This window comes from Pogona vitticeps, chromosome 2 (assembly GCF_051106095.1).
Source record: "Pogona vitticeps strain Pit_001003342236 chromosome 2, PviZW2.1, whole genome shotgun sequence".
In the NCBI taxonomy this organism is placed as follows: Eukaryota; Metazoa; Chordata; class Lepidosauria; order Squamata; family Agamidae; genus Pogona; species Pogona vitticeps.
In genome coordinates this window covers 223688959-223716619 of record NC_135784.1, presented here as the reverse complement: position 1 = coordinate 223716619, position 27661 = coordinate 223688959, and the positions used below count along the sequence as shown (strand labels likewise).

Sequence of the window (27661 nt, the reverse complement as noted above, 5' to 3'; positions counted from 1 at the left end):
GGGAGTGTGGCATGTTTTAGTTTCACTATCATCTCATGAGGAAGGAAAGCTCTGACAGCAGTAGAATCTAGGTGAGCGCCAATGTAGTCCGTAGTTTGGAAGGGTTCGGGATGCAATTTGTTGAAATTTACATTGAGCCCGAGATCTACCTGGGTACAGAGGGTAAATTGAGCATCCTTTTTGGCTTTGTGATAAGAGTCTGTGACTACTAGCCAGTAGTTTATGTAGGGAAAGATGGTGATGATGCAAAGGCGTAGGTATGAGGCTACTGATGCAAGGCATTTTGTGAAAGTCCTTGGAGCAGTAGAGAGTCTGAAGGGGAGGAAGCAGAATTGGAATATGAAGTCCATAAAGATGAAGCGGAGGTATCTACGATGGCATGGGTGGATCGAGATGTGGAAATAGGTGTCCTACCAATCTATGATGACGAACCAGTCAGCGAAGCGAAGGAGAGGGATGACAGTATTGAGAGTGACCATCTGAAAATGCCTTGGTTGAATGCAGGCATTGAGATCTCGCAAGTCTAATATTGGGTGAAGGCCTTCATCTCACTTGGGTACAGTGAAGTACCAGGAATAGAAACTGGTATGGTGATCGTGCATGGGAACTATTTGGATAGCTTCTTTTCAAAGAAGGAGTGAAACCTCTTCTTTGAGGGCAGGTGAGTAGGTGGTGGATCTTATCTGACCTGTGGGTGGAGGCTGTATGAATTTGAGAAGGTATCCAAAATGGATGATGGCTAGTACCCATGTGTTGCTGGTGATGAGAGTCCACTTGTGAAGGAAAAGAATGAGATGAGATTGGGGGTTTGAAAGGTAGTGGATCGGGGGGGGGGGGGAAAGACAGTCAAATATATTGTTTGGTCTTTTTCCCAGGACTGTGGAATGACTGGTGGGAGCACGGTCAGGGAGCCTGTGATTAGAAGAGTGGAGAAATTGATGACAGTGGTGTGGAATGTAACTTTTTGACAGAAGATCTGTAATGCTGCTATGGTTGTTGGAAAGCGGAAGGGCGATGCTATTGAGTGCACAGGTTTCTGTAGAACTGCTGGGTAGAATAGGATTGGGCTATTTTCAGAATCTTATGGAGATTATCCATGACTTCGTCAGTTCTATAGTTGAAGAGACCCACTCCATCAAAAGGAAGGTCCTCTATGCGCAACCATGCATCATCAGTGATGCTCACAGATTTAAGCCATGCATGTTGCCTAAGTGCAATAGATGTTGGCATACTCTTAGAGGCAGCATCTTCAGTGTGGTGCACAGCAAAATTGCTTTGCTAGGGTTAAAGCTTCAAGATGTACATTAAGCGCAGACTGCAGAACTGGTAAAATTTTATTCCAAAGTTGTCTGTGATACATTCCCATAGCCGCCTGATAATTGGAGACTCGCATTATGAATGAAGCAAAAGAATAAAGGCTGCGGCCAAGGACATCGAGCTTTCTGCTTTCTCTCTTGGTAGAAGCTACGGCAGAATGGTTTTGGGCTCAAGATTGATTGGACTCGACAGTGATGGAGTTAAGCAGTAGGTGCTTGGATAGAAAGGCAGTGTCGTTTCCATATGTTCGATAGAGATTCTCCACTCTCCTAGAGACCTGGGGTGGAGAGGAAGGTTTGTCCCATGACTCTTTAATGAGATCCAGCACAGCAGGGATGAAAGCTAGGCTCAAGGGTGGTGACTTGTCTTGGTTAATATAGTCAAAAACAAGGTCTTGTTTAGGCGGAGGTGATTGTTCTACCTCAAACTCGAGAGCCTTGGCCATTCGAAGGATCAGATGTGAATATGAGGTGAAGTCCTCCGATGGTGAAGGAGGATGACTATTTGCCATGTCAGAATATGGAGTGGGAAGATTTGTGGGGACTCTTCAGATGCATCTGAAGCAGGATCTAAAACCTATGAAGGCGGAGTACCCAAGGATCCCCTATGATATGATAGAGATGAAGATGGGGAGCAATGTTGAAGTTTCGCATGGAGACTCTAGCCGCAGTCGAGGTAGAAGGACGCTGGCTAGGCAGAATGGGATCTGTGTCTATCGGTGCTGGAGGTGGGCCCCTATAGGTGGTGGTAACTTGTAGTGAAGAAGATCTCACTTGAGAGAGAGTAGTGCTCGGGTGAGGAGCAGAAGTCGGGTTGGAGGCCATAGAGGTAAGGTACCACTTCGGTGCCGACCAGTGGTCAGATCGAGATACCGTGGCTTATGGCAGGTGTCTTTTAAGAGAAGGGTTAGTAGGTACTGGTACCATCAGGTTGGGCTGAGAGAGGAGTCAGTGTCAAAGAGGCAATTGTGAGGGTGGAGAGGATTCCGAAGGGTATGTGTAGGCATAGTGGACCCTCTTCGGTTCTTCATAGTAGTATGTATCATGGTATGGATCCGGGCGATCATCTTGGTATTGAGCTAATATATAGTCACCATAATAAGCCTCAGAGTATTCTGGACGAAAATGGCATCGAGCTGATTTATGTACAGTATATCACAGAACTGAATACACCCCCTCGCATTTCATGAATATTTTAGTATACCTTCTCATGTGAAAACACTGAAGAAATGACACTTGGCTACAATGTAAAGCAATGAGTATACCGCTTGTATAACAGTGTAAAGGTGCTGTCCCCTCAAAATAACACAACACACTGTGGGTACTGATCCTACAGATACAGTGGTCCTACTGTATAGCAATTGAAAGCCAGCATGCAGGGAATATGGGGAAACAAATCTAACATGAACAATGGCACAATGGTTCCTCCCTGGCATTTCAGTTCAGAAACTGCACCATGTACATGGATCAGTTATTCAAAGGCTGTTTATAAGTAAATACTGGCTCTGCCATACAGCAGAACTCTGAAGAGTACTCTTTTTAACACTACAGTATCTCAAATCCTGCAGCCAGCATGGCTACACCTCATGCCCTTTGGGAGATTCTGGTGTTGTAGTCTGAAAAAAATAACTTTTTCCAACCTCTGCCTGGACAGAGAAAGAGGCTGTAGATGCTTGGCTTGGACTCTGTATTCTTCTGGGGTAGACCCAAGGGCAGCAGTTCACTGTCTGGATTAAAGTTGCTTGTTTTACTATAATGATTTTGCTCTTGCAAATTTTGTAAGATTTGTTATGTGCCATTAAGTTATTTCCAACACAGTGAACCTATGAGTTGGTAACCTGCAAAATAACTTTATCATTAACAGCTTTTCTGTCCTGTTATCTGGTTCCCCCCCCCCTCGGCCTTCAAAAATTTGTAAAATATATGATGTGGCACTCATATTGAAAAGTTTGGAGACCCCTGGTCTAGGAGAACAGATGGCAAGTCCAGGACACCGAATGAGGGACAGAAAACCAGAGATGACCACACAAAAAGGAGTGGAGCCAGTTGGAAAAGGTGGGAAGGAAAGGAAGAAGGAGAGGGGGGAAGAGAAGTGGAGAGGAGAAAGGAAAAGATTAGTGGAAGTAGGGGAAGCTGAATCACAAAATTTTGGTAAGATTCTCCCCCTTGGATGGCAATGGAAGGGATCTGGTTGGAAGATCCCTGGAAAGAAATGGGAACTGCTCATGGTGCCCAGAGAAGAGCCTGAGAGGAGACAGAGGTAGGTAGTATCAGTGAAGCCTTCTCATTGGGGTGAGAAGGAGGCTTGAGAGTGAGCAAGGAAGATCAGGGAGGAGAGAGCCTGGCTGGGTAAGGAAAGGAGAGAGGTAGGTGGCAGCAGACCTCAGAAACAGCACCTGAGATCCAAACATTTGGGAATACTCGGGAGCAGGATTTTACAGGTCTACATCTAGAGCAGTGGTGTCGAACTGTGGCCCTCCAGATGTTCTTGGCCTTCAACTCCCAGAAATCCTGGCCAGCAGAGGTGGTGGTGAAGGCTTCTGGGAGTTGAAGTCCAAGAACATCTGGAGGGCCACAGTTCGACACCACTGATCTAGAGGGAATGAAGAGTTCTTACTATTGGTTACACAAGATGCCACGTTAATGGACTTCTCCTTGGAGAGAGGTTTCGAACTGTTGGACTTTAATGTTTCAAACCCATTTCAGAAACCAGAAGCTAACCCCTTCCTCACACTGCTGTGAGAAGTTGTCACTGTTGTTGTTGTTGTTCCTAGATGCACCTATAATACATCATTTTGGTACAATCCATGGTCAAGAGTCGTGCGTTGCCCCGTGAAATATGGAAGGAAAGGGAAAAAAACCTATCTCAAAGTAATGAACTCTCAGATCTAACCCCTGAATAAATAAGGATCCTCTTGCTGCTTATCACAGTGCCATGGCCTGAAAGTACACTCCATATGCTTTCTAGAGGCATCAAGAGTGGAGTCTGGAGTGCCAGGCACCCTAGAGCTACAGCATTAACTCTCAAGCATTCACTATTTTGAAAGTTCTACCATTAGTGTGTCTCAGAGGGGCTTCCCAGAGTTTAACAAACATGCAAAGAAGCCATGCATGTTCCACATGGATGGAGGGAGGGAGGGAAGGAAGGAAGGGTAGACAGTTTTTGGCAACATGGGTGGGAGCCAGAACAGAGCAGTGTAACATTTCCACGAACATGTAAGTAACTTATAACTTAGAACAAGCAACCATGGTAATCTTCTCTGCGCAGAATAATAAAGAATTAAGCAAGTTCCCTTTCTGAAACAGCATTTCAGACTTTGCCCCAGGCCACCAAGTAAGAGGACTGAGGTTTGAAAATCTATTCCCACCCTATGAACTCTACACAACTTCTAAATTCTACATCTTATACATTCACCACAAAGAAAGACATTCTGTCTTGTGTTTATAATTATTTTATCTGTTGTTTCTGTAAGCTGTTTTGAAGAGACCCTTTTCACCTGAAAAGCAACACAAAAACATTGAAACAAATTTAAAAAGTAACGCAACAAGCCAGACACTTATGAAATACACCAGCCTAAGTCGAATGGCATAAATTGCAGCAGTAAATTTCCATTAGTCAACAAGTTAAGAATATTCCTGATCATACACTTGTTGCCTGTCCTGGTACATTATGAGGAATATTCAAGTCTTCAAACAAACAAACAAACAAACAAAACACAAAAAAAAACCCCTCTGGTTTATAATGTAGGATATTGTGTTTCTGTACCCATGATTCAAAATGCCAGGAAATGGCATGATACTGCTGCACAATATTGTGCCTGCGTTGCCAGCAGGAAAAGGATGCCAAGATTTATGTAGCAAAGGGCAACTTGAATGTTGACCACACCAATGAACTACATGATACCCTCTTGTTCTCACTACCATTCACACTTCTTGAAAAACAGCCCTGACAAATTGCTTTGCGTCTGGGTGAGAAGTGGTTAACTGGTGAAAAAAGGAGTCAGCTTCTGGGATTTTCCCTTTTTTACAGTGTACATACCAGCATGGCCCAAATACCAATGGTGATCAACATACAGTATTATTTTGTTTCAACAGGAATTAACATACAGCAGCTGACGTGTTTTGAAGGTGAAAGATGGAAACACACATATTTTTGATACTGTGCTTTATTAGAATTCACACTGGTAGGCACAAGCACACACTTCAGCTGGTTGTTTACAAATGTCACAGGTAGGCTGATTGCTGTCTGTACTATTGCTTCCTCCAAACAAGAGTTCTTGTTTGTAGGCAGGTTCCGGTTCTGGCTGTAGGCTGGAGCAGTGTTTGTGTCTCCTTGTTTTCTGTTTTAAGTAGTTTTAATCAGTTTTAAATTCTAGAATTGCAAAAAGATCCTAGGGAGTTGGCCTCGCAAGCGGGCCGAAGGAGAAGGACGCAAAGATTAGCTTCAGCCTTACCTCACTCTCAAACAACAAATATAGCTGCATTCAGCCATAACATATAGTTGGAAGACTTATTTATTCACTTCTATCTGAAATGGAACTCCTAATACAGTGGTGCCTCACACAACGATGTTAATTGGTTCCAAAAAATCAACGTTGTGTGAAACATCGTTCTGTGAAACACCATTTCCCATAGGAATGCATTGAAAACCGGTTAATCCGTTCCAATTGGAACGGATTGCCATCGCTGAGTGAAAATCCCCATAGGAAACATCGCTGTGTGAAACAATGTTTCCTCCATTGGAATGTATTGAAGCCGACTCAATACATTTCAATGGCTTTGCGAAGTCCTTTTTCGCTCCTGTAAAAGTGTCTTACAATGTTTGGAAGCCATTTTAAATGGTTGCAATGGTTAGCCCACCTCCTGAAACCTATGCAAACTGATTTTGGTGTTGTTCTGACACTTCGTTAATTTATGGTAATTTTTTGTTTTCCCCCCTCATTGAACTCCATGCATTTCAATGAGGGGGAAAAACAAAAAATTACCATAAATTAACGAAGTGTCAGAACAACACCAAAATCAGTTTGCTTAGGTTTCAGGAGGTGGGCTAACCATTGCAACCATTTAAAACGGCTTCCAAACATTGTAAGAAACTTTTACAGGAGCGAAAAGGGAGATCGGGAAAGGGCTCTTTGATCTCCGTTTGCCTTTTAAAGCTCTTCCCGATCTCCCTTTTCTCTCCTGTAAAAGTATCTTACAATGTTTGGAAGCCATTTTAAATGGTTGCAATGGTTAGCCCACCTCCTGAAACCTATGCAAACTGATTTTGGTGTTGTTCTGACACTTCGTTAATTTATGGTAATTTTTTGTTTTCCCCCCTCATTGAACTCCATGCATTTCAATGAGGGGGAAAAACAAAAAATTACCATAAATTAACGAAGTGTCAGAACAACACCAAAATCAGTTTGCTTAGGTTTCAGGAAGTGGGCTAACCATTGCAACCATTTAAAACGGCTTCCAAACATTGTAAGACACTTTTACAGGAACAAAAAAGAGACATCGTTGTGTGAAAATCCCCCATAGGAAACATCGCTGTGTGAGGCGGCAAATTTAACAGAAAAAGGCACTGCTGTGTGAATTCATCGTTGTGTGAGGCACCCGTTGTGCGAGGCACCACTGTAATTTTTTGACGTTTGTATCAAGCTCTTGTCCCATCCTGTTTCGGCATTCGAGCTGTTACCTGCAGAATAGCTTATTGCTGATCTCTGGAGTTTTTGTATTTTATCATCTATTTTAACTCGGAACCTTGGAGGTTTTTCAAAGGGGTTGTCGGAAGAAGATCCCTCACACAAGAAGGAGGATAAAATAAGCAACCTTTTATTTGTCAAGCTAACAAACAAAACACTCAGGACACTTTGAATTTTCAGATTAGGGAATTTAAACCAGCTATTATGGTTCTCACAAGGCAGGGCTGCAAGTTGCTGGGGACCTCATCCCCGAAAGTGCTAGGGCAGTGGAAGATGAAATTAATGGGAGAACAAAGGCTGCCTTCAGCCCCATCTCAGAAAAGGGAGCAGAGGCTGCTGCAGAGAGATTGGAAGCCTCAAGAGAAAAAATGTTTACGAAAAGTATTAGTTTAATATCCAAAGAATTGGAGGCAATAAAACAATTCCTGTCAGGGTGCCATGGGCTGCTAAGCACAACGGCTGCGATATGCTTGAGCGATGGAGGACTACAGTGCACAAATAAGAATGAAACCGTGGAACAGGAGAATCACGATAAAGTGAGTCACAAAAAGATCAACTGTAGTAAGGGGAAGAGTTTCAAGAAGCACCAACAATGAACCGGCAAGAAGAGTAAAAATATTTCTAAAAAAGGAAAAAAGGAAAGAACAGACACAGCATCTGGGGAATTCCAGGAAAATGAACTTCCAAAGACTTTTTAGACTCCTGGACAATTCTACACAAAACTCACTCAAATCATCTCCATAGGGAGACCCTAAGCATGACATATATCAGCCTGATCAGGTTTTGTCCTGTATCATCAGCAGGTTTGGTTGTGACAAGATTCTTTGAAAATATCACACAGACATGCCTATTACATAAAGATTCAAAAATTCAATCAAAATGTACTGGTCTCTGCAATAATATTAATTTTGAAGATGGTCAACTCCACGAACATGGCATGTATCAATGTGGGAAACAACAATCAGCATATTCATCAAAAGACACAGATATCTTTCAAGTACCAGAAGAAATTGCTAAAATCCTTTACGACATTATCTTATCAGATGCAGGATATAATAATCGAATATCAGTCTTGAAAGATACCCTCATTCACCTCCAAGATTCTGATAATGACACGGCAACGATGGATGGATCTTTGCAGGGTAGAAACAGCCAAGGAACAGTAGAGAAGCAGAAAAAGGAAAAGATCTGCCCTCTTTTAAATAAAGGAAATACCGTATTTTTCGCTCCATAAGACGCACCTTTCCATAAGATGCACCAATTTTTTAGAAGAAAACAGGAAAATATAATCTGTTTTCTTCGCTCCATAAGACGCACAGACTTTCCACCCCCCTGTTTTGTGGGGAAAAAGTGTGTCTTATGGTGCGAAAAATACGGTAGTTTAGTTTACAACTATTCACCTTCTAAGAATTGCCAGCCCAACACACTTTCAAGAGAATCAACTACCAAACAACCCACTTTGGATGTTCCACCAGGTCCTGTACATTCAAATGATCTTAACCAAGTTCAACAAACCATTAAATACTGTACATCTGCAAATATGTCACTTAAACCACAACAGGATTTAATTTTACAAGAATGCCCAGACCTAACCAGTGGGGACAAAATAATACCTACTGACAAAGCCATGGCCAAAGCTAGCTCTCCTAGCCTCTCACAATTGGAAGTGACTGAGATAATCCATGTACCTGTGCCTGAGTCTATATTCAATAGCAATTTAGAAGTACCCCATTAGAGTTTAACTATACCCTCAACAGTATCTAATACCCTCTTACCAACTTGCATTATTTGAAGACCAAAACTGATCGGGGCTTTTAAAACTATTGAAGCAAATAATGATGCAGAAAAGGCAGCTAGGCCAGTTATCCAAAAAATAAATGAGGACTGGCTAGGCCTACAGGTTTTACAACCTCATGAATTTGCTTCACCTCCTACTTACAAAACGCCCTCTAGGGCCCAAAACATCTGTCCCTCCACAATAAACGACGACAGCATCTTTCTGGACCAATAGTGTATTCTAGAAAAACTTAAAACCAATGAATGACTACCCAGATTTTCCATTTCTTCCCATCCACCAAAACATCTATTTTGGAACATAGCAGGCTGGACAAGGACAAATCAGGGATGACTTCCAGAGAGACAGAGAGAGTTCTACTAATTCCCCTCTTGGTAAGAAAATGCCTATTACTGACTGGCCATCAATTTTTCAACAAAATTCTCAGTTGACATTTCTTGGAACATCGGGGTTGGCAAGGCAAGCTCCTGGACCCCTCTTTCAACACTTCATTAGGGGATATGATATAGTATGCCTCCAAGAGATTTGGGAGACAAAAGACCTGGAGCTAGATGGTTTTACAAGTTATATATTGAAAGCCGAATCAAGTTCCATGGGAGGTAGAGCCAAAGGAGGCCTTGGGGTGTTAGTTTCTACTAAGCTTCAAGCCACCAAAATTAGCCTAGCCATATTACCCAATATGGCAATGTCTCTGGTTATTAATCTTGGATATTTTACCCTGTTGTTAATTAATGTGTATCTTCCTCCACTCCAGCATAAACTACAAAATAAGGATAGGTGAGCAGAGCTGCAAAACTTTACTAGCAGAATGACATTGTTACACCCCAAGGTATCTGTAATACTGACAGGAGACTTTAATGCCTGAAATGGAGATGGGACATCCGGTCCCTGTTAGACAGTCCAAAGATCAGATTTGTAACTATTCTGGTCTGTGATAAATAGCTTGGATTTAGTGCTATTAAATGAAGGAGGGGAAAGAGATAGATCTGGGTAATATACCTTCCTGGGAGGGTGTGGTGCTTCAGTTATTGATTACTCTATCATTTCCTATGACCTGTTAAATCTGGTATTCAGTTTCGAAGTTGGTACAGGCACAGAGAGTGACCATCTCCCCCGATTACAATACTATCTGGTCAGAGCCAGAATGTTAATGCAGATTATGAACCGCAACTCAGTACAGAGGCAGAAATTGGAGTATCTCGTGTGAGATGGTCAGCCAAGGCAGAGTATGTTACAACTGCATTCCTGCATTTGGAAAGCTGTCTCAGGGTGCAGGAGTCCCTTTTGAAAATATGTTCCCCTGAAAAGGCTCTTAATCTATATCAAGAAATAGTCACACCCCTACAAGGATGTTTGATTCATAAAAAAATCCATAAGACAAGATGCCCCTTTTTGTAGAACACATAGATCCAAACCATGGTTCAATCAGGAATGTCTGGAAATGAAGTATTTACTACAGTGGTGCCTCGCTTTAGGATCGCTCCGTTTAACGATGAAACAAAAAAACAAAAAACTTGGCACTGAGGATGAAGTGGCAGAAATTAATTGCATTATCAAGGTCGCATGACTCTGTTACTTTCTGGGAGAAAGTCTCAAGAGGGTTAGATGGTTAAGTAGGTGCAGCAAATTCATACATACCTGTTAAGACCTGAGAACTATATTTTACTGGTCTATATGCTGCAAAACAATCTGGACATTTGATTCCACAAACTGCATCCAATGATCTCCTTGACTGGCCCCCAGTTTCAATCTCTGAAATTACCAGATTTATTGCTAAGCTTAAAATAGGCAAAGCACCTGGGAGTGATAACATCCCTCCTTAGATTCTTTAAGCCAATATTAATTGGTGGGCCCCAGTATTAGCAACACTATTTACATGCATTGACCAGCTTGCATGTATACTAGAGGACTGGGGACTTGCTATTATCATTCCAATTTATAAAAAAGGGAAAATTGCTGACCCTGCAAATTATAGGCCAATCAGTTTGCTAAGTGTTATCAGTAAATTGAATGCCCACCATCTTCTTGAGAAGTTATATAGTTGGATGGAAGAGGAAAATCTTCTAGATGATGAGCAAGCAGGATTCAGATCAGGACGCTCTACAGGAGTTAATGGTATAGTTTTACATGTGGTGGATAACTATTCATTTAAGATCAGAGGATCACTATATACAGCCTTTATTGATTTCAAGTCCGCATTTGATATGATCCCACGAGACAGGCTTTGGCAGAAGCTGGAGGCAACCAACATTTATAGGCAGCTGCTACTCCTGATTCACTGCCTCTATGCAAAAACCAGGGTGAAAGTGAGATGCAACAGGGCAGGTCACCTCACCAAGGCCATCCCCACATATGCTGGCATCAAACAAGGCTATGTATTGGCTCCCATTTTGTTCAACGTCTATATTAACTCCTTGGTTAGGAATTTATCTGGAACCAACTTTTACCCCCCCCCCCCGCAATCTAGCAGCTAGACGCTTATATGCAGATGATGTACTTCTCTCATTAACCTGTGTTGGCTTACAACAGTTATTAAGAGCCCTGGGCAACTATTGTAAAACTGAGGAGTTAGTAATTAATTATGATAAATCAAAAGTTTTAGTGTTTACCAGGAAAATGACCACCTAATTGAGCAAGTCAAATCTTATAAATAACTGGGTGTAGTCTTTCAGTCCTCAAGATCCTGGAAGGCTCAATTATCCAACGCTATTGCAAATGCTCAGAGAAGTATTGAGTCACTCATACATTTTTTCTTTGGAAAAGGAGGTCAGCATATACCATCAGCCATATAGGTCTTCAATGCCAAGTTGTTACCACAGATGTTATATGGTGCACAATGGTGTAGATACAGAAATGTTACTGCAATGGAGTCCACTCAAACAAAATTTTTGAGTACTATTCTTGGACTCCCAAGTTGTGTGCCAAATGTACTTTTACGATTAGAAATAGGCCAGATGTTGATAGAGTCTCCGGCATTGATACTTACCCTGCTTCTCTGAAAATAAGACCTAACCTGAAAATAAGCCCTAATATGATTTTTCAGGATGCTCGTAATATAAGCCCTACCCCAAAAATAAGCCCTAGTTAAGTGCAAGCCTGCCCTTCACCACTGTGCAGCAACCAGAAGATGACATGACTGTATTTGAATAAATGTAGATTGTTGTACATGAAAGAAATAAAACATCCCCTGAAAATAAGCCCTACTGCTTTTTTTGGTGCAAAAATTAATATAAGACACTGTCTTATTTTTGGGGAAACATGCTGTGATGTCCACCCTCGTGCCCCTTTTGCTTGACCTTCAAGCCTCAGAGCACACGAAGATACACTCTCCTCTTTTCACTGCTGCCACCAGGTGATCCCTAAATCACCATTACCTCAGAAAGATTCAGGTCCACTCTTCAAGTTCTTTTAAATAAAACTTTGGTTTATTGAGTACAGAGATTGATTCATAAATATCTTTAGTAGCTAATCACACCTCAGAACTTCCCAAACTACACACTCTATTACTCTCTCTGACTTTTTCTCTACTGCCTGCCCCTTACATTTTTCTTACTGACTCAGTCTACCCCTTGATTCTCTGACTCCGACGCTTATAGCATCCCTCTCAGTTCTTCCTCTCAGCAACATTAATATGCATGAATCATTCCATTACATAACAACATTGAACCATTACATAATATAACATGAACCATAGACCTAATAAATAGAGAACGCTACACACGGTAAGTTAAAGTTTTGGTTTAAAATGTTCAAGAGCATTCCTTATGAAGAGCGCTTATGTCCGTGTGAGGCTGGTGTGGTGGAGACGGTTGGCCATTGTGGCGCTCGCTCCTCGTGCCCCTTGCCTGACTGACTAAAGACAGAGCACACGAAGGCAAACTACAGTGGTGCCTCGCTTAACGACGAAAATCCATTCCAGGAAAATCACCGTTAAGCTAAAACATCGTAAAGCGAAATTAAAAACCCCATTGAAACACATTGAAACCCGTTCAATGCGTTCCAATGGGGTAAAAACTCACCGTCCAGTGAAGATCCTCCATACGGTGGCCATTTTTGCTGTCTGTATAGCGAGGAATCCGTCCATAAGTACAGTGGGGAGCCATTTTAAGCACCCGCCGGCCATTTTGAAAACCCGACGATCAGCTGTTTTTGATTGCCGTAAAGCAAAAATCGGTTCCCAAAGCAGGGAACCGATCATCGTTAAGCAAAATTCCCCCATTTAGACCATTGTTGTGCGATCGCAATTGCGATCGCAAAAAGATCATTGTAAAGCGGATTTGTCGTAATGTGGGGCAATAGTTAAGCGAGGCACCACCGTACTACTCCTTTTTACCCGCTACCACCAGTTGATCACTAAATCAACATTACTTATGGAAGGATGAAGATGCAGGTCCAAACTTCACTGTCTTTCAAATAAAACTTGTTTATTGATTACAGATGTTTGATTGTTAGTCATAGGTAACTTCTACAGGTTTACTGATCATCAATCTCAACCTTCTATTTGTTATACAGTTCTTATTTACTCTTGACTCTAATCACACCTCAGATCTCCCAAATACCACACTCTATCTCTCCACTCTCTCTCACTCTGACTGACTGTTTCACTCTCTGCCTCTGCCTCTTTATTACATATATCTCGGCTCCGCCTCTTAGGAACATTAGCCTGCAACATGAATATGCATAACTACTTAAGATAATAAGGGTGAACGCTACAGCCATGTTCTGTTGTATTGCTCTTTCTACACTGGTTTCCCTGACTTTTATTCGTCCAATTTTGCAAAGCATCCTTGGAAGATATGATGAGTACTATACATGTTAATTGCTGGCAGACCAATGTCCATCAGTAACGATTAAAGTGGCCAGCTTCTGTGCAGCAGCACTAGTCTGCAGGCGAGAAATGGTGCCTTAATCCTCTAGATACATACATGTATGTATGCATATATGAATATGTGTGCATTGGTGGTGGGGTTAGGGTTAGGGGTTATGCTTCTAACAATTATTTATGGAATTTGTCTCCTTAAGAGTCTGCCGCACATAATGTATATTATAGTTGTATTGATTCTGTTTATTCTTATGCAGTTGTTCTCTGTTATTCACATCTGATCTGTTGATTGTACAAAGAATAGAATACTTTATTACGATCAACAGATCAGATATGAATAACACAGAACAACCGCACAAGAATAAACAGAATCAATGCAACTATAATATACATTATGTGCAGGAGACTCTTAGGGGAACAAAATCCGTAAATAAATCTTAGGAGTATACCCCTACCCCCAGTTCATACATATTCATATATGGGTACATACATGTATATATCTACAGGATTTGCAGGCTGATCTGCAGGATGGGCATCCCTATCCACCAGAATTAATTCTGAACTTTCCATCTCACCAACCACTACGTGTCCCTTAGACTCACAGACATTGCGCAGCACTACACATGAAGCAATTAAAAAATCAACATTTTTCCTGTGCCACTTCTAGACATATCAACATCCTTTGCCATTGTCCCTTCAATCTCCCAAAGACAGTTCGACAATATTACGTGACTGATTAAAAATGTGGTCGAACCTCTCTGCCTCTGTTGTAAGGGTTGGGTATGGTTTCATTAGCCATGGATGCAGTAGCCAAAATAACTGGTGGAATTAAAATGCCCTACACAGAGACACAAATGAGAGTAAAGTAGTTATGAATGCAATACTGTGCACTTAATGAGGTCCAGAACCATAAACCAATATGGAGTTAGTTTTGCAGCAGTGATTCCTAATACAGGAATCAGAAGGCATCTGATGTATCCAGATGAGAGCTGAGAAAGGATTTGTGATGCATTCATGGAGTGACCATTCATAGCAGATACAGGAAAAGTCGCAGTTACACACTCACATGTATGGAAAAGACCTTGTTATGATCACCAAGGTACACGGTCATATGGTAAAGCACATGTTTGATGTCCAAGCAAACCTCGACCACAATTCAAGCAAACCTCTACCACAATTCTGGTTACTGTTGATTTCCCCCTGTGAAATTGATTCTTGATTTCACAGTAACATGTTTTGGAAGAGAGAAACATAAAGCAGATAGCAACTCTATTGTCATATGGCACTGATTCTTTCATTGTATTGTTCTGCAACTCTGGATGGGGACAGAGTGCATCTGCAATTTCATACAGTGTCTGCCTTTGTTCTGAAGCCAATGTGTGTCATTCCAACTCCATCTATCCAATAAGATGCAGTTCAGTGTCAGGAAAAGTAAGGTCCTGCACTTAGGCAGGAGAAACCAGATGCACAGGTACAGGATAGGTGGTATCTGCCTCGAGAGTGGTACCTGTGAGAGGGATTTATGTGTCCTGGTGGACCACTGCCTAAGGATGAGTCAGTAGTGTGCTGCAGGTGCCAAGATGTTGTGGGTGCCCCATCACTGGAGGTTTTCAAGAAAACATTGGACAGCCATCTGTGCAGGATGGTATGAGGTCCAGGATGGTATGATGTCTCCTACCTTGGGTAGGGGGTTGGCCTAGAAGACCTCCAAGGTCCCTTCCAACCCTACAACAATTCTATGATATGATTCTATGAAGTTGCCAATATGGTATCAGCCTACCACTTCCCTCTCCCTGGAATGATCCAGCAACTGTGTTTGAGACCAGACTCATCCCACACCATGAGCATCAGAGTGGAAGCACAACACTGTACAGATGTGGGCAAGGAGACTAGCCAGGTCAAAACAGATTATGTGAACCTATCGCTGAATAAGGTGTTCAAGTCAGGCCAGAATCCTGGATTTGAGCAAAAAACAAAAACAAAATCAAAAAAAGAAGACACTTCTTCTCTTCTTTTTTGGACACTGTAAAAAATGTTATGACAACAGAGGGCAGGTCTAACAACTTGAGCTTTAATTTTTCCTAATTTACTAAGTTTATTCCACTGAAGAACAGTCAGTTGAAAGACTTATCTGCCACTGACTGCCTTTGTGCAGGCCAATGACAACAGAGGGACCAGCATAGGTGTTTTGAAAAAAAAAGCAGCATTGTTTAAATCTGATTTGAATTATGTGTAGAAAATATAGGACACTGTAGTGTGAGCTGACAAACAATGCCTTGTTTGATTCTTATCCAATAATGTGTATGATTGACTGAGATGCAAGATGATTTAGCTGTTACTAATTTAAAACAGATGGCTATGATTATAGCCAGCTATGGATATGAATCAGATCTGTGTATAAAGAACAGGATTTCCAGCCAGAGTAAAATGACTGTCTGCTTTGATCCTACATGACTGTTTTGGGGGATGTACCCTCTCTAATCCAGCTTTCAGCTGAGTTAATTTAAAAAAAAAACTTCAAGATAAAAAAGTGCTATTTTTTTAATACCTAGGAAACTGTTGTACAAAAGAGTGAGCTGGGTGAGAACTTGTATTCAGAATAAATCTCTGTTCCTGGGTGGATCCTCCACAAATTGGTAGAAATAACATTTTACAGCTTAAATGAATATCAGCATAAATACTTTTTGATCAAAAATGTAAAAAATCAGGTTTTGTGGACTTCCACAAGTTTGTATCCCTTTGAGATACAACTTAGTTTGGATTTAATGTGACTATACTTATAAGAGCAGTAGCTTATTTATAAAGCCATACTGTAGTTGTACATTCATAATGCCATCTTTCATCTCGTTTAAACTGTCTTCTAAATCAAAACATAAAAGTCAGGTTATTATACTGCAGAGCAAAATGGCTCACCAAGGATGAGTGTATTTGCAAGTCCTTATGGCTTAAAACAAACAAGTTCAATAGCTGTTCTAAAGAAATTGGAAGGAAATAAAACTCAGGAAATGTTTCAGCATGAGTAATACAGATCCTTCACTTGTTCAGCTATAGAAAAGAAGATGAAACTCTAATAAGCTATGCTCTTTAGAGAATTCTCAGTACAGAATGTTCACTTCAAGTAGAATAAGTCTAGTTGCAATAACTATGATGATGATGATGGAGCAATGAAGAAAAACAAATTTCTCCAACAGTGAAGTCATCAACAGGTTTGCCCACCTTGTTTTGTTTTTTATAGGAGTAATCATAGCTATCTAACACTAGGTGGCAACAGTCTCACAGCTCTGGTAAAGAACACCACCATCCACATTACTTCCAAGGCGTCCTCCAAGAGCTTGCCGTGATCGTATAGTGGTTAGTACTCTGCGTTGTGGCCGCAGCAACCTCGGTTCAAATCCGAGTCATGGCAGAAAAGGAGTAATTTTTTATACCCTTCTTTCTTTGTTTGTTTGTTTCAAATCACTCTCTTTTTTGTACAGATTTGTGTTCCTGGACTACTTCACCCAGAATTATGCTGCCTGGGGAATTCTGGGAGTTATAGTCCAAAAACACAAATTGGCACACCTCTATTTTTAACCTATATGCTATTGAAGTACGAATTTCAAAATGAAAATTTCATGCAAGTATATACGTATGTGTATGTAATGTGCATCTGTGTTTTTATTATGTTCCTCACCACACAAGCTTATGGACATTTTCTCCAAATTTGTATGTTACACCAGCAAAAAGCATTTAACTATCTCCTGGCAGCATCATAGTCTAGGCATAGCACAGAATGAGTACCTTGCACATGTTCTGTATTCCAGATTGGAAGCATCAGGCACAAAGAAAACTGCACTGATCTTGTTTGGAATAACCATTATAGTACAGTAAGTTAGAAAAATACAACATAGCAGAATAAAATAATCACAGCTACAGTTCTACATATTTCAGTGATTAATGATTTAATACAAATGATTAAATCAAATATTTACAGTCTCAACGTAACAAGGAAAGGAATTTAATCAGTTGCAGGAGTAGGTGATACCTTTATTGGAACATTAAGGATTAGATATCACCTACTTCTGCATTTGTATTGTTTTGAGGACCATATGGTCCCGATTTTTTCCAATTCAATCAGGTCATTCATGGGAAAGGATTATTTAACTTTATTACAGTAACAGTCATTTGGCATTAGCTTTTTAAAAAAACAATTTAGCAACTGTTTTAAAACATCAAGTCTATACACAAGTGGCTATATTGGATAGGCTTGACAGTTACAAATTTCAAAATATATAAAACATTTTTAGAAATTGTTTTAAAATTCCAAACCCTCTGCACAAGTGGACATTATTTAGATTTTTAAAATGCACAACTCTCTTTTCTGCCGTGACTCGGATTCGAACCGAGGTTGCTGCGGCCACAACGCAGAGTACTAACCACTATACGATCACAGCAGGCTACTTAGGAGCTGGAAACAATTTTGCTTTTTTCCCTTCTAGACCAATGATGAAATCTGTACAGCCACCGCCATCTACTGATCAATATTGTTTTGCTGCAGCTTGCAAGAGAATTTTCCACCCGGTTAAACCCATTCCAACTTATTTCCAGGCAATTTTCATGTATCCTTATGTATGTGGACCAATGAGCTCCAAGCACAGAACCAACACTTTTGTTGCTTAGTAGAACAGATGCTAGTACCAAATTACTTTTCTGAGGCAAAGAGAAGGCTGAGGTTGAAATTTACAAAGGTCCTTCATTTAAAGAACGAATGGTTTGTACAAGAAATAGTTCATAATACTTTAAAAAAGGTGCATATCAAACATGGATTGAATTCTATTAGACAGAGTTTCTTTCTCAACGAATAGCATTAAAGATATAAAACAGAGATAAAACAGTCACAGACTGAATAGTTTTAAAACAGCCAAATACTGTTTGGTAGGGAACAAAGTGGCTATCAGTTGACTGCTTAATTTTATAATGATCCCAGAATGAAAAGTTTAGTTGAAGCATATTGTTCCCTATTTATTTATTTATTTATTTATTTATTTATTTATTTATTTATTTATTTATTTATTTATTTATTTATTTATTTATTTATTTATTTATTTATTTATTTATTATGCTGCCCACACTACCCAAAGGTCTCTGGGAGGCTTACAACATTTAAAATTTGTGTTATTTTCATTTTTTAAAAAGATACTAGAGCCAAAAAACCTGTTGCTTTGTTACATATATGAAGGCAAATCACATAACATTCTACAGCTTCTAGCTGGCAATTCATGAGTCACTGCTGGGATTTGCTGGAGGGCTTGTGCTTTCCCACAGGCATGGCATACACTCCAGAATCCCAGCAGGGACACATTAATTAGCAGCTAGAAGCATCTGGGGTGTTACACTGTTTGCCTCCTACATCTGTAACAAAGCAACAGGATGTCAGGTATAATAATGTATTATAGATTTGCTGGCTACATTTACTTTAAAAAAACTCTTTCTTCCAACAAGTTCAATATGATATATAAGGCTCTACTCCTCACCTGATTGTAAAAACAATCTTGTAAAGTAGGCAAGATGAGAGAAAGTCGCTGTGAGTTTAATGACTCAACCAATATTATTGTATTTTTTTTCCCTAGCCCTTCTTTCTTTCTTCTATAATAAACTAGACCATAGGTTCCCAAAGTGGTCTATACGGACCCCCAGGGGTCGATTTTGACTTGCAGGGGGTCCACATCAGAGAGAGAAAAATTAGGGTGCACAAGATGTACAGTGGGGTCTTGACTTAAGAACGGCTTGAGTTAAGAACATTTTGACTTAAGAACCACTCTCATAGGAAAATATTGACTTGACTTACATACTTGAGAGGCAGGGAAAGTGCAAAATGTGAACTTTCAGTTAACTGTTGGCCAGTGAAAAGGGTGCCTGTCTGCTTCCTCACTCCTCCCAGCATTTAGAGAGTGGATTTGAGAGACAGTCTTCGGACTGCCTGGTACTGTACTGCCTGGACTGTATTTTCCCTGCCTTCCCTGAACCTTTCTTGACCTAAGAAAAAAAGAAACAAAATATTCCCCTCTAGTGGTCGAAGGCGGAATAGCAGCTTCCCATTAATTTCTATGGACGGAAAAGAGCAGATACGGATCAAATGGTTTTCAATGCATTCCTATGGGAAATGCAGACTTGACCTGAGAACTTTTTGACTTGAGAACCGCCTTCCAATACGGATTAAGTTCTCAAGTCAAGACCCCACTGTAAATGGGGGTCTACGTGAGCAGATCCCATTAGGCAGATCATAATAAATATTTAGGCAATCCGTAATTACACCAAACACAGATTCTGTGTACATAATATTTGATAATATTATTTAATTAGGTACTATGTACTATCTGTATTGTCGTGTGCTACATTCATGTGTAAGTTCATAAAATAACTGGTAAAATTTTATGGTAAATGTTGGTGTGTTCTAAATGGGATTGATGACATTTTGTCATTTCTCATTAATGAGCTATACAGGCACACACATTGCGTGCATACGTACTTGTTTAGATTTGTATCAAAGCTTTGCATGGATTTGTTTGATTCATAATTGATAAATGGGAGTGTTAGAGACGTTCAGTTGCTTTCTGAGTTTTGAGAAAAAAAGTGGCTTAAAAATACGTTAAAAATATAGACAGAAAATAGGTAAAAGTCAAGTGAACCAAAATCATCTTCTTTAGGAGTGCCTAAGAAAAGGAAGTACAAAATTTTATATATATTTTGTAGTCGTTATGATTGCATAGGGGGGTCTACAGAAAACAAATGAGTTGGCAAGTGGTCTATGGGGCAAAACAAGTTTGGGAACCTATGAACTAGACAGAAAATGACAAAAGCATACAGCTCAAAGAACAACTTAAGGTTACTCATGACAAAAACTGTTATAACACACTACCCTTTCTTCCAGCAATGACACATTTTGTTTGTTTGAATTTTTATCCTTCCCATCTAGAGGGCAGACCATGATTCTTTTGATGGAACAGAACATACACATGGCTTCTCTGTTATATTTGTTTTATTTACAATTATATAAGCAGTCTGCACTAGAAGCAGTCCCATGACTTGCATCAGAATCCCACTGCTAGCCTCTGCACCATAATAATAATTCAAACAGCTCAAAACTTTACAGTGGTACCCCGCTTAATGACGATAATGCGTTCCAGCAAAATCGCTGTACAGTGAAATCATCGCCAAGCGAGAAAAAAAACCCATTGAAATGCATTGAAAACCGGTCAATGCATTCCAATGGGGGAAATAACTGATTGTGCAGCAAAGATCCTCCATAGGGCGGCCATTTTCCGCTCCCTGTCTTGTGAAATGAGGTCAGCAAAACCGTGGGGAGCCATTTTGAGAGCCGCCAATCAGCTGTTTTAAAATTGTTGTGAAGCAAAAAATCGGTTCCCAAAGCAGGGAACTGATCTTTGTAAAGCAAAAAAAACCAAAACCAAAACCAAAAACAAAACAAAACCATTTGAATCATTGTTTTGCGATCACTATAGCGATAGTCGTCAAGCGATTTCGTCCTCTACTGGGGTAACTGTCAAGCGGGGCACCACTGTATTTGAGTTTATAGCTTCTCCTGCCTTCTTATCTTATCACACAGGTTTAAGAGCTGAATATTCAGTTCTTAAAGTAGCTTGGGTATCAACCATTCTTTGATTGGAGAAGATTTTTTTCTGACGTGATGAATGGGTTGGCTTAATTTAAACTATATAGGTTTTGGGGAATTCTGAGTACAGTACTGTGCAGTTTTTATTTTGCTTACTCTAACAACTATTTCTGTCATGTTGCTGACTTCTTGTTTGTCTATTTGTAGAATAAAATAAATGACTGCCAATGCATTTTGCAGGAGTCTTTCTGATTTTCCATTTGGGTCATGGACTACAATGGATGGAAAAATTCACATCATCTTGCATGGCCACAGATTGTGGAACCACTACGGCTACTTAGGTTTTTTTTAACTTTTTAAAATGGAAGCTTAAATATGCATTCATTACATACAAATTCCAATAAAAATTCTCTCATGTAGGATCCCAGAAGATGAACACATTATCTGTACTGTGGTTATTGGGAGAAGGCAGAAGCAAGAACAGTTTGGATGTGGCTTTAGTTGCTCTGTGCCAAAAAAATTTACTTAATGAAATGGTGAAGCAAAGGTGTGAGTAAGTGCAACTCATACAATGGAAATACATACACACCATTTAACTTCTCAGGTAAAATAATGTTGCCATGCTTGTTCCACAAAATGCAGACTAGAAAGCTATGTTCCAATTTCCCAAAACTTTCCTTGGGTTAGGCAATCTGAGGAAGAAAAGCTATATCAGAGCATAGGCTTCACACACATTTGTGTGCATGTTTTCCAAAATATGCCCCCCCGGCATTTTGAAATAAAAAGAGAGGGAGAGAGCTGGGAGTTAAAAATTGTTTCTGGAACCCAAGGTCAAAATAATCCATACTTTCTGAAAGGGACAAAAATAAACTCATTTGAAATGTGATCTTGGATACCAAAGATACCCAGAAAAGCAGAAAAAGTGGGTGCTGAATTAAATAAAGCCTGAACTCTCACTAAGCAAAAATGAGTAAACTGAGGCCATTTTACCATGCACATATGGTAACAAGACCAGAAAAGACTATATTGTTAGGAAAGTAGGAAGACTGGAAGAGAGGGGTTGATACAGTAGAGGAAGCCACAGCTATAAGTTTGCAAGTTCTGAGCAGAACGTAATGAAAAAGAGAATATTTTGGGGTGGGGAGCAGTAGGAAGAAAGAACAACCTAATATGAGAGGATGTTGGTTTGCAAGACCTGAGCAGAGCTTGTTAGGACATTCTGGAAGACAGTAACTCATATACATAGTCACCACACATCAGAAGTGACTTGGTGGCACATAACATCTTTAGGTTTTTTTTTTCTAAATTACCAAACAATTGCATAGTGACAAGATGGGTGGAATAGGCACCAAAGCTCTGCAGATATTGAGTAAGACCACCCCAGTCATTAAGGAAAAAACAGTAATTTCACATCTAAAACAAATTATTTTCTAATTTTTATTCTCTTCTCTTTTTTAAATATTTTTCAAATATTTTTAGAACCAGAAATAGAATCCTTTTTTATGCCTGTTTGGCCAGGAAGAAGTTAAAAATCCTCCTGGGATTCTGTTAATTTGATCTTGATTAACAACGTCAAGAGTTCAGATGTCCCTTCCCAGCTGACAAGTTGCAACAATGTTTCTGACTTTGGAAACTTTCTGTTGGAAAGCCTGTTCCACACAGTTTATAAGAAAGTCGTTATGCAGGCATATTTATAATAATAATAATAATAATAATAATAATAATAATAATAATAATAATAATAATAATAATAATAATAATAATAATAATAATAATAATAATAATAATAATAAAATTTATTGTCATTGTAAGTATATACACAGTATACCATACAACGAAATTCACAGACACCCAGAGACCAGACACATGCACACACATAACATTCCCCAAACACTCCCCACCCATTAGAAGTCCCCCACTAAAAATACAAACATCTACACCTCAGGCCAAGTAATACAGTCCAACTAATTATTCACTACTGGTGGTCTTTAAGCTCATTATTAATTGCAATTATAGCTCTAGGATAAAAACTATTTAGAAAACGTGTGGTCCGAGTCTTAATTGTTCTATATCTTCTGCCAGACGGTAACAGTTCAAAAAAGTTATAAGCAGGATGGGAAGAGTCTCTCAGGATGTTGTGTGACTTCCTCAGACAGCGGGATGTGAAGATGTCATCCAGGGTTGGTAGCTGGAGCCCGATGATATTCTGGCCAATTTTAATGGTTCTCTGTAGAGCTTTTTTGTCCGCTACAGAGCTACTCCCAAACCACGCCAGAATGCCATAAGTTAGGACACTCTCAATGGTGCTACGGTAGTAGGACAGAAGTAAATGCTGTGATAAATTTAACTTCCCAAGCATTCTCAGGAAATACAGCCTCTTCTGTGCCTTCTTTATTAGCATGTTGGCATTTATAGTCCATGAGAGGTCCTCTGAGATGTAAGTACCCAGAAATTTAAAACTACCAACTCTCTCCACTTCCTCACCATTTATGTACAGTGGTAAATGTACATTTCTCTTCCTCCTAAAATCAATTATGAGTTCTTTAGTTTTTTTGATGTTAAGTGTGAGATGATTTTCTTTACACCATAGTATCAATCTTTGTACTTCCTTTCTATAAGCAGACTCATTGTTCTTATTTATGAGTCCCACCACTGTCGTATCATCCGCAAATTTAATAATTGCATTGGTGTTATATAGTGGGGTGCAATCATGTGTGTACAGGGAATAGAGGAAGGGACTTAGCACGCAGCCCTGGGGAGCTCCTGTACTTAGTACCAGGGTAGAAGAATGGTGGGATCCCATCCTTACTGACTGTGGCCTATCTGTCAGAAAATCTTTTATCCACATGCAGATCTCCTGAGGTAATCCCAGGTTGATCATTTTTAAAAACAACCTATTTGGTAGAATGGTGTTAAAAGCAGAGCTATAATCCACAAACAACAGCCTCGCATAAGTTCCCTGTTGTTCTAAGTGGCTCAATACAGTATGGAGTACGATGGACACAGCATCATCAGTAGATCTATTTCTCCTGTATGCAAATTGCCATGGATCCAAAGAAGGTGGAAGACTAGCCTTAATGTAATCCAGCACCAATCTCTCAAAACATTTCATAATAACAGATGTTAAAGCTACTGGTCTATAATCATTGGGAGATACCACAGCTGACTGCTTCGGGACTGGCACTATAATAGATGTCTTCAGGCAAGTGGGGACAGAACACTGCAACAAGGATAGATTGAAAATATCCGTAAAAACTCCAGCTAATTCTGCAGCACAGCCCCTAACAACTCGTCCCATGATTCCATCTGGTCCAGCTGCCTTTCGAATATTAATATTCTGGAAAGCGCGTCTCACATCTGAAATCTCCAGTACTAGTGGTTGTCTGTCGATGGTAGATTCTAGTGATGTATTATGGACAGTAGGTGCTGGAATAATGGTTGTTCCTGTTTCCACCTCAAAACGGCTGAAAAATTGATTTAACTGCTCAGCCAAAAAATCACTGCTGCTACACAGACTGTTTTTGTTACTCTGACCAGTGATTTGTCGTAGGCCGTGCCATACTCGGCGAGTGTCAGAACTTTCAAGGTGTTGTTCAATTCTCTGGCTGTACATAGCTTTGGCATCCCTAATGCCCCTTTTCAGTTTAGCTCTGGCCTCTCTATACTGTAGTTCATCACCAGAATGAAAAGCAGCATTTCTGGCTTTTAATAAAAGGCGCACTTCTCTATTTAGCCAAGGCTTGTTGTTAGAAAACACTCGTACTTGTCTTGTGGTAGTAATAACATCGATGCAGCTTTTGATATAAAACAGTACTGTCGAGGCATAAGTATCAACATTGTCCTCCTCAAACAGTGTCCAATCAGTGCTCCTAAAGCAATCTTGAAGTTGCTCAGTTGCATCCACTGGCCACACTTGTATTTCTCTAATTGATGGTCTAATTCTTTTAACAAGGGGTCTGTACGATGGAATCAAAAAAAGAGATATATGATCTGACTGTCCCAAGCTAGGCAATGGCTTCGTCTTATATCCATGCATGATGTTACAATATACCTGATCCAAGGTATTTTCCCCTCTAGTGGGACAGAGGTATGGTATGACCGAAAGAAAATAACAAGGATTTCGAAAATACTTGGGTACGAAAGACACTGATTAAAATCTGGGAAAATACAAGAAAAAATGTATAGAGGAATACCATTGTGGATGTCCCCGCATGAGGCACTTAGAAATGAAGTAGACAAGAAAACAGGAACTAGTACTAACAAAGACGGAAGAAGGTAAATTAAGACTAAAATAAAGGAAAGAGTTAGCTCAGGAGGGAATTATATGCCATTGGTTCCCTCATAGGTGACTTCCTGAAAGAATATGGATAATAAATTAATAGGGTTTGATAAAGAGATTTCAGAATTAGATAAAATAATTTGGGGAAAACAGGAACGCCAAATTTCAAAATTGTACAAACTACTACTACAGAGAGAAATGGAGCAGGAGGTAATCAAAGAAAACATGATCAGGTGGATGCAGGATATAGGAAGATCAATACAATTTGATGACTGGAATAGAGTGTGGAATGAAAACCAAAAATTAATTACAAGTACTCATCTGAAAGAAAATTACATGAAGATGCTGTGCAGATGGTATATGACACCTGAGAAACTAGCAAAAATAACTATATCTAACAAAAAAATGCTGGAGATGTTACTCGGAAAAGGGATCATTATATCACATGTGGTGTTGTAAGGGAATAATGGGGGAAAGAGGAAAGAAAGAAAGAAAGAAGGTAATCACTGGGGCACACAGACTCCTCAGACAATAGTGTGTGCTTTTAAGCACAAAAAGAGAGAAGACAGAGAGAGAGAAGACAATGGGGTGGGGGAGACTTGAGTCTGAACTCAGTTTTAGAGGCCAACAGCCAGACTGCCCTTTGCAAACAGTTTTCTGATTTTAAAACCAAAAATCTAAACTCCATTTTAGAGGCCAACAGCCAGCCAGACCTTTGCAAACAGTTTTCTAATTTTAATACCAACAGCGAGCACAGAAACATAACCCCCCCCACCTAGCCACCTAGCCCAACCCCAAGCTGCAGAACCCCTGTACAGTAAATACAGTGTACTCACCCAGAACAGCCAGTCTCTCTGTTTTAAAAATGAAAGTCAAAAATCCACAAAAAAGCCAAAAAACAACAACAACCCACAACAGTCTGTACAGTGTAGTACCAGGCAGTAGGCAGTCTGAAGTCTCTCTCCGTATCCACACTCTTTAATCGCTGGGGCAAGCAAGGTAGCAGACAAGCAGCCTCTTCGCTGGCCAACGGTTAACTGAAAGTTCAAATTTCCCACCTTTCCCACATTTTTTTTCATTCCGTAAGTCAAAGCTCTATTTGCAAGTCAAAGCAAAAATTTGCAAACAGAGCTGTTCGTAGCTCAAAATGTTCATAGGTTGGGATGTTCGTAAGTCAAGGCATCGCTGTACAGCAGAAATTGAGAATCAATGGGGTGGTATAAGGAAATACTTAGGAGAAAGATGGAAAAATAAAGTTAAAATCTGAAATTAATAGAAGGTTATTATAATAAAAACAAGAACCACTTTGTCACTTACAGATATATAATTATATAACAGCCTATTTTTAAAAGAACTGTTAATGTAAAGAATGAGAAGAAAATTAAGCAAAGGTACTATTATATGGGCGAGGAAAATAATAGCTGAACATTAACTGGAAGGATGTTAAATAGAAGCAATGTTTTTCTTTTTGGTAAATAGATAAAAGAATGGAATATTATATTATACTGTTTGATTTGCTAATAATTTTTTAACACATAACGTGCAGCAAAATAGAAGTTGATACATCATGTCTACCTTTTGTTTAATTTGTCTTATGTTACACATCTCATATTTCTTGTTACCTTTTGCCTTATTGTTCAGGCCTTGGATCCTGCTCTGAACAAAAGTAGGATTTTGTTTTGTTTTCTCATTTTTGTTTGATAGTTCTGTGGCAGAAAGTCTTAACCCTGGTACTTTGCTGGCTTTTTGGCTTTTTGTTGCTGAGTAAAAGTTTTGCCTAAGACATAGAGGAAACAGTTGTCCCTCTGTCTCATTTTACTATCCTGGGGAATCTGGGAGTGTGTCTTGGCCCAAATCTAATTGGACAGAAATTTTTGGTCGCAGTAATGTCTACCTTGCAAGGTTAGTGTTTTGCCTTGAAAGTCATCTTGCTGAAACCAGGGAATTGGCAGCAGTGTTGGAGAATTTGCCCAGCTGAATTTCCTCTACTATTCTGGGCCTTAACATTTTCCATTACTGATATATTACCTGCTCATTCTAGAAATATTAACCAGCTATCATATCCACTTTTGACCCAACTCTGGGAGGCAGTGGAAGACAGGAGGGCCTGGCGTGTTCTGGTCTATGGGATCATGAAGAGTTGGACACGA

At 39.9% G+C, this 27661-nt stretch overlaps 1 protein-coding gene and 2 non-coding genes across 7 annotated transcripts in view; 1 reads left to right on the top strand and 2 right to left on the bottom strand.

The window, feature by feature from the left end:
• The window catches only part of NFIB (nuclear factor I B), a 446840-nt gene that overhangs the window by 346969 nt on the left and 72210 nt on the right, over nt 1–27661 (bottom strand). The gene's annotated exons all lie outside the window — the stretch shown is intronic.
• On the top strand, nt 16955–17026 carry TRNAH-GUG (transfer RNA histidin (anticodon GUG)). The gene has a single exon. It is a non-coding gene; the product is annotated as a tRNA-His (tRNA).
• Nucleotides 17982–18053, bottom strand: TRNAH-GUG (transfer RNA histidin (anticodon GUG)). Its single transcript has one exon. It is a non-coding gene; the product is annotated as a tRNA-His (tRNA).